This window comes from Meriones unguiculatus, chromosome 11 (assembly GCF_030254825.1).
Source record: "Meriones unguiculatus strain TT.TT164.6M chromosome 11, Bangor_MerUng_6.1, whole genome shotgun sequence".
Taxonomy (NCBI): domain Eukaryota; kingdom Metazoa; phylum Chordata; class Mammalia; order Rodentia; family Muridae; genus Meriones; species Meriones unguiculatus.
In genome coordinates, this window is record NC_083359.1 from 110394603 (window position 1) to 110402779 (window position 8177).

The 8177-nt window shown below is 57.3% G+C and overlaps 1 long non-coding RNA gene across 2 annotated transcripts; it reads right to left on the reverse strand.

Annotated features, from left to right (window-relative positions):
* Positions 1-5429: 5429 nt before the first annotated feature.
* Positions 5430-7972, reverse strand: LOC132646433 (uncharacterized). Of its 2 annotated transcripts, none has more exons than XR_009584702.1 (2): positions 7748-7972; positions 5430-6580 (listed from the first exon to the last, which is right to left on the reverse strand). It is a non-coding gene; the product is annotated as an uncharacterized LOC132646433 (long non-coding RNA). The 2 variants fall into 2 exon arrangements; XR_009584701.1 differs by lacking the exon at positions 7748-7972 and adding an exon at positions 6675-7093.
* Positions 7973-8177: the final 205 nt, after the last annotated feature.

Consider the following 8177-nt stretch of genomic DNA (forward strand, 5'->3'; position numbering starts at 1 on the left):
TCTGATGAGTACGGTGTCCTCCAGGGCAGGGACTTCAGGCTTGGAGCTCTGGGCTCCGGCCTAGGCTTCTCTCCTCTCTGGCTGTGCGGACCCTGAGGTTTGTCCCCTTATCTCCGCCCCGGTGGGTGAAGAGTTAAGTGATACACATGGCTCTGTTCCTGTCTCTAGTCAAGGAGGACCCACAGCTGCCAGGAGGAGGTGAGGACTGTCATTGCAGGTACCATCTACAGACTTTCCTGTGTACCCAGGGCCCTAGCCACAGCCCCCGAGAGGCCAGCAGAGATGAGGTGTGGTTCTGTGACCAGGAAGCAGGCCTGGGGCCCGAGAAGGAGTGAGGTCAGGTGTGGAGAGCCTGTCCCGACTTCAGTCTGACTCAAGGGATGGAGCCTCAGGGAGGAGAGCTGGTTGGTGTGTTTTGCGCTCAGTGCCTGGGGACGTTGGTCATGGAGCTGTACCTCCAGGACCTTCCTGTCCCCACATGAGGATGGATGACCGATCGGGCCGAAGTTCTGCTGCCCCATCCAGAGGACTCCTCCCTAGGCCTCACTGCTGCTCCTTTCCTGGCCAGGCCTCTTGCCATGAGACCCACGTCCTGAGGCCAGTTAGCCCTGCTCAGGCTCCCTCTGCATAAGCACCCCTAAAGATGGCACCCCTGGTTGTCCACCCACCTTCTCTCTCAGAAACATGGCAGCCGCCAGTCCGTCCTGCTCAGTGCCTCACACCCCTGTGCCCTCGCAGCTGGAGCACGTTAGCGATAACGTGAAAAAGAGGCAGCAGCGACAGTGACTGTTGCTCTCTCAGCACTTGCTTTGCCTCTCTAAGCTCTTCCCACGCGTGCTCATTCATGACCGCCTCGCGCCTCTCCTCGACGACGGAGCCTGTACCAGAGCCCACAGCCCATGAACACAAGGTGCAGTCTGCCTGCTGAGCGCCAGTGGTCAGTCTTTACATATCCGTGCTCCAGCCTCTGACCCTGGCCAGCTTCTTTCCTCTCAGGGGTGCTCCCTGGCAGTTCTCCAACTCCTGCCCGCTGAGGCAGGACGCTCTGACATGCTGGCTCTTCTGTTTCCCTTTGACCAGTGAAGACCCAGGCTCAGAGCAAAGAAGTAATGTTTCCAACCAGAGCAGAACTCTGGTTTGGTTGGTCCTCAGGGGTGAGGGAAGTCTCAAAGGACAGGAGTGGGTCCAGAGCGGGAGCTCAGCCATGAGGACCCAACAAATTGCCAGGTGGGCTTCAAAGCAATGCTGTGAAGTGGGGTGTGTTGACCATGGTGGCTGCGGAGGGCCAGGCCACATGCTGCCATCTTTCCCGGAAGTGGAACCCTTAGCCGTTTTCCTCTTTGGAAGACTGTGTTCCTAGGGCAGGGCTGGTGGACCTTTGCGGTGTATGAAAGTGGCTGAGCTGTACACAGGAAGAAACATCCCCAAAAAAAACTAACTGTGGAGCTGGGGAAACGGCAGGCGGCGATCAGCAAGTTCGAGGACCAAACTGGCATCGGCAGAACTCAGAGGAAAGCCAAGTGTGGTGGCCTGTGCTTTTGTGGGGTAGTGGAGGCAGGAGGACCGTGGAGTGTCCTGGCCAGCCAGTCTAAGCTGTCTCTATGAACTCCTAACTCAGGGAGAGACCCTGCCCACAAAGTAAGGTGGGACGGACACCTGGCGTTGAGCTCTGGCATCCCCATATGTGTGCACATGCTCTGTGTACACAGATGAGAGCACACACACACACACACATACACACACACACACACACACACACACACACCAGACTTGGAGCCAGACAGTCCTTGAGTCTGTTCTCCTTGGCCCTGAGGGTGCTCTGGGAGCACAGGTTTCTGCTGGTGTGGTAGGAACTGGTTGTGTCCATTCTTTCATCCATTCAACAACAACAACAACACATCAAAGAACACAGCCACTTAACGAGTGCTGGCTGCGCTTCCGCTTAGTGCCTGGTGCTGATGTGAGAGCAGAGAGCTTTGATGGGGAAACCAGGGAGCCTGCCACTCGAGCTGAACCTGCACGGCGTTAGGAGGCCTCCTCCATTCACCCCTGTGAGCTCACAGGGTTTGAAGTGAGGACAAATAAGAGATGCTTCAGTGTGGCGGTCAAGGAAGGCTGCATGGAGGAAGTGGCCTGGAAGCTGAAAGCCGGGTGTCTGAGGGTTGATTTGGTTGTGGCTGGTGTTGAGGCCAGACCGCAAGCACTGAGGCACACACTGACCGTGGTGTCGAGAGGTCACATGCGGAGGACCTTAGCTGGAGACAACACCTGCTCATGTCTGAGGCAGTAGACTGTGCGGTCGGCTCTGGGGGCCCAGGGAGCGGCGGGGGAGGGGGCTCTGGGGGCCCAGGGAGCGGGGGGAAGGGTCAGGGGGAGCTGAAGTGCAGCTTGCCAGCAGCCTGCAGAACTCCTGGAAAGCTTGTGGAGGGAGGGGAGCTGGGCTTCGGTGGTGGGGCGTGTCCTGATTTGGCAGAGGGTGGAGGAGTTTGAAGCGCTGCTGTGAGCTCAGGGAGTGGGCGAGCACACTTAGACAGGAGTGGGATGTGGGTGGGCACCTCCTTCTGAATGTGCCTGAATGTGCCTGAACGTGCCCGCCCTGTCTCTCCATTTAATCCTACCGCTGCTATTCCACAGGCCCTGCTCTAAAACACTGGCCCATTTCCTTCAGGCGTTCACTGGCTGGCCGAGGTAGGTGTGACCATCCCATTTTATAAATGAGAATAAGGAGGAAGAGGCAAGGAGGGCAGACTTAAGACTTTTTTGGCTCCAGCTGTCATGTGCTTTTTCTTCTTTGCTCTCTCTCTCTGTGTGCATGTGTGTGAAGATTCATGTGTGTGTGCAAGATCTGGTGACCTGCCATAGCTGTGGCACAACCAGGTGTATAGTTTGCTTTTCTGTTGCGGTAAAACACTGGCCAAAAGCAAATGGGAGAAGAAAGGTTTATACAGCCAGGCCGAGCTGCTGAGGGCTGGATGGGCTGAGGCCTCCTGTATCAAACAGCGATTAAGGAAACGCCCACGGCCCAACCTGACCGAGGCAATTCTCCAGTCCAGGCCCCCTCTTCAGGTATGCCAGGCTGACGACTGAGCTTAGCTTACACCAGAGTCAGCCTCACCAACCTTTCGCCACACCGGCCCCGTCTGCTCTGGAAACACACGGTTTAGCCACGAGTGCTTTGCGAGTCTGGACTGTAAGGCCATTGTGACGAGAAAGCTGTGTGCTGCCTTCCTCCCAGCCCCGCACAGGAGCAGCTTGGGGTCATGCCTGAAAGTGTGAGGTCAGAAGGAAGCTGTCTTTTCCACACTGGTGCCCTCTGCCCTGAGCCCTGCCTGGCCACTGCTCGCACTTCTGTGTCTTGCTGCTGACTCTCCAAGGTGACGCCTAACTCAGCAGGCATGGGGTAAGGTTGTGCGAGTGAATTTCTCCACTCGTGTGCAGAGTTGAGTGGGACTTTGTTTCGCTTTGTTCTCTGAGACAGGGTTTCTCTGTGTAGCCTTAGCTGGCCCGGGCTCCCTCTATAGACCAGGCTGGCCTCTGTAGATCTGCCTGCCTCTGCCTCCTGAGCGCTGGAACCACACCCGCTGAGTGGGAGTTTCATGAACAGACACCCCCTGACAGTTTATGACGTGTCAGTGTGTGAGTGCCGCACACCCACACGGTAACGCATGCGTCCACGCAGGAAGTCAGGTCTGCGTCAGCCAAGACACTGAGGGGGATTTGCTGGCCCTGCACTGCTGCCTCGGATCTGGCAGCCACTGGAGGGTGCCAGCTTTTCCCAAGAAGAAGAAGGGACCAGAAACAAAGCTGGCACTACAGAAGGTGACCTCACACTTCCGCCTTCTTTTCTGTGGGTGGCAGAGCTACGCATGACAGTGTTCAAATCTCAGTGTGGAACCAGACGGAATTACATGACCAGAGTTACATGTGTCACGTACACCGTGCCACACACACGCACACGAGACTCTCTTCAGCATCCCACAGGCTTCTGTGTGCTACCGAAAACATGCCTCCTCCACGGGGCAAGAGACCACTGCTGGCTGCGCTTGCCTGCCCCTGCCCAGGAGAGGAGAGGGAGCCGGTAGGAGGGCTCTGTTGGGCCTCTTCCTCATCAGAGTGTCCACGAGGCCCGCCGCCGCTGTGGACTGCAGACCTTCCCTCCTTCCCTCGTCACGTCGTCATGAAACACACAGCATCAACTCCTGATAAGTGTTTGGGGGTGTCCGTCGTCAGGGAAACTTCTGGAAGTGTGTGCAGGGCCTTGCTGGGAGGCTTCTGTGTGGCCCTAACAGGGCTGTGGAAAAGCCCCCCACCCCACTCTTCCCCTGAGCGCTCGCTCTCCAGGAGCTTTGAAAGAGGACGAGGCACCTTGTTTCTTCTGACCTTCCTGACTGGAGATACTGGAGAGGGGCTCCCCGGGCAGTGCTCTTCTTAGGCTGCAGAGATTCGGGGGTGGAAGAGCAGGGGTGTGTGATTCAGGGGTGAAGAGCAGGGGGGTGTGATTCAGGGGTGAAGAGCAGGGGGTGCTGAGCATGCCCTCGAGGGTGCTCTCGCACAGCCCAGGGGCTCAGGGCCGATGTCCCCGCCGCCAGCACGCAGGGCACAGACACAGTCCTCAGACACAGACACAAGGCCAGCGGTATCCTTCCTTCTGGAACCACTGTCTGAACCACCAGCGTCTCCCTGCAGAATCTGGTTTGCTCCCTCCTCCCTGGCTCTCCCGGCAGCTCCCTTCTTCCCTCCGGCCATGAGACTTCAGAGCTAACTGGGGGAAATGATCAGACAAAGCTCAGAGAGAGCGCGGTAGTGGAGGGTTCACCAGCCTCCGGAGGACGGAGAAGGTCAAAGAGCTCTACCGGCAAAGATCTCCGGGAGGGAGAGCGGAGGTCACTGAGAATAGGGAGGGGAGAGGGGCTTCCTTGCCCCTGCCCCAGCAAATGCTGACCCGAGTGGACACTGTCCGCTGGAAACACCAGCGGATCCACTGCAGGGTTCGGGGGAAGGGACAGGAAATGGTCAGTGCAGTCCTGACTGTGGCCTCACCTCTGCCCCACGACCGAGGGGACATTGGACAGGACAAACAAGTGAACAGAGCTGCTGCTCACGGCACTGGCTTTGGGTGGGCAACCCGGTGTCCCTCCGTGCCTGTGAGCCTGGGCTTTCTGAACATCCACTTCCCGGTCTGCTCAGGTGACCGAGGAGACACACGCCTCCCAGGGGCTGCCCTGGATCTGACAGCCGACCGTGAAATGACACCGACAAAAGGCAGAGGGTGAGCACAGGGTCCACACTGCTACTGTTCCTCCCTTGCCTGCGGCCGAGGCAAGAGGCACACACGGGACTCTGCCGCAGCTCCGGGGGTTCCCTGTTGTGGTGAGGTGGGAGGGGTCGTTTTAGGATTTTAAAGTAATGCTGCGTGCACACAGCAGATCTTATATGAAAGAGTTTTTTTTTTCTGAAGGGAAGCAGAAGAGGCTTAGGGCCTAAGTGGGCTGTGAGTACAGACAGAGAGATGGAGAGACAGAGAACGAGACACACAGAGAGAGAATGGACAGAGACAGGTTGCAGTGGAAGACCAGCCATGTAGTACCTGCCCAGAGGCTGTCATAGGACATAGGCACTGACATAGGATATTGTCAGGACCCTGAAGTCCCTAAGGGCAGACCAGTTGAATTGCCTGTACAGCAGAACAGGCAATGTTCTCTCTGAGAGCAGCTAGGAAAAACCTCGGGAGAAAGCAGCTCGGAGGACTGTAGGCGCCCTCAAACGGTGGTGCCTCCTTGCTGTCACTGAAGTGTGAAAGGAACACAGAGAGCTTCTCCTTGGGCTGGGGCTGGACCTCTCTGGGTGAGTGGCCTCTCAGAGACGTCACCCCCGGAGGCTGCGCTACAGTGTGGAAAGGTCACAAACTGTGGAAGGTCACGAACAGTGTAGAAGGTCACAGTGTGGAAGAGGTCACAGGTTCAGCGGCCACGGGGGTTTAGAGCAGCTCACTTTGCCCTCTAGACTGTACAGCAAGGCCCCAGGCAGTGGGTGGCCCTCTCCCCAGGCTCCAGCCTCTGGAAGGCCCGGGCCTACCTTGGGCCTCACCCATGAGACTTCCTTCCCCCGGTGACTGTGCCTTTGAAAGTGGCTGAAGAATTTCCTGTTGCAGGCAGAGCTAGGTTTCCTCTCTGCCCTAGGAGCTGTGGCCAGGCTGGGCCAAGCGTGAGGAAGCTGTGATGGGGCTAAAAGAGAAATCGGGGAACGCAGGGCATCGAGGGTGAGCTGCTGCCACTGCTGCAGAGGCCAGTCCCAGACACTGACGGCAGATGTGGCAGCCCAGGCCTGTTGGAGAAAGGAGACAGTTTGCTTCTGACCCTCCAGACAGGACAGCCCCACAGACTCGGGGACACAGGCCAGAGATGATCCCTGGCAAAGAGCCCGTGTTTGTGAAGCAGGCAGGGCAGCTTCTGATGCTCGTCTGGGCATTCAGCTCCACCAGTGCTGTTCTCTGGACCAGCGGCTTGTCCTGGTTGAGGCCTGCACACCCTCCCGCTGTTTCTCCTGAATGTCACCCCACCAGGCTCCAGGAACTTTCTCCCTTGAGGCAAACAAAACAGTAAATAATGAGCTTTTGGGGTTCAAGTACGTGACCCACCAGAGAGTCATGTACCCCTCGGCTCAGCCTGGAGCACCTGTGGACTTTCTGCCAGGGTGTCAAGGGTCTTTCGGTGTCTCTCTCACTCCTGTGGGGACTGGAGGGATGGGCAAGGAGGTTCTGTTGGAAATGCAGCTGCTGAGGCCACAGTCTAGACCCTAACTGCTGAGAACGTGGACCCTGGGAAGACAAGGGAGGCCAAAGGAGCAGGGGTGAGGAAAGGGGAGTCCTGGCAAAGCGGGGAGGCCTCCCATCTTGTCATGTGGACCTGGGGCTAAGAGAACCCCAGGTTCCTGGAGGGGAAGGCTATAGACAGAGGAAATACTTATGTGCAGGTTGTTTGTGCTTTTCTTTCTTTTTTTAAATAATTTATTTAATTTTGTGTACATCAGCGTGAAGGTGTCAGATCCCTTGGAAATGGAGACAGTTGTGAGCTGCCATTTGGGTGCTGGGAATTGAACCCCGGTCCTTTGGAAGAGCAAACAGTGCTCTTAACCACGGAGCCATCTCTCCAGCCCCGTGTTTGTGCTTTTCATGTGCTGTCCAGAATGCAGCTCAGGAAACAGTCTCCTCCCAGCCTCTGAGGTGCCCCAGGTTGGGGAGCAGTGACCTGGGTTTCCCTCCCACTACGCTGCCTCTCCTTGGCCTGGCAGTGTCCCTGGGTCTGAGCAGAGTGAGGTACGCTGTGGTGGAGGCTGTGTTCCGGGGTGAGGCTCTCCTCCAGGGGAGGGCCAGGAAGGAAGGAAACCAATGAGAGGCCTCCTGAGTCCCCCTGAATCTCTGCTTCCTGTGGGGTGGCGAGAGCTGACTTCAAGGTCTTCCGTTCTAGGAATCCTGCTCTCCCCCCAGCCCACACTTCCTCAGCCCACTGCCTAGCCCACCTCTACATCCTGAGGCTTCCGGACTCTGTCTCTTCCTCTTGCACTAGAGTGGCTGTCTGGGCTTATGACTAAGGAAATCCAAGGGTCCTGGCACCTCCCAGCTTCAAGGATCTTGGACAGTCCTGACCTGAGGTACCTGAACATTAGAGGGCTTTAGACTGGCGGCTCTGGCTAGGGTGCTGGGTGGGCGTGGGTGGGTAGGAGGGCCAGCCCTCACCTGCCTCCTCACCCGTGAGGTCCACAGCAAAGCTTTCTTTTGGCTCTCAGTTCTGTGTTCAGGGTCTTGCTGCTGTTGCCTTCTTTTTGTTGCTGCTTTGAACCCATGAGGACAGTCTCACAGCTCTGCCTTTTCCCCAAAAGGCAGCACTGAGGGTCAGGAAGCCTGCTGAGCAGCTGTGGAAGCTGTGAACTGGGGTTCAGGCCTGCTGGCCGCAGGAGGCCTGGCACAGCCTGGGAATGCTCCAGAAAGCAGGAATGGCCCGCTGAACCTGAGAGAGTCCTCTGCTGCTGGGCTAGTGAGTGGTGGCCTGATGGCAGCTCCCCGGGGAACAGGACAGCCCGTTTCTGGAGCCAGTTAATAAACATCCAGAGGCCTGGCAGGCCCAGTCGCTTTCTACATACACACAACACCAGAACACTTGCCAGCTGACTTATAGTGG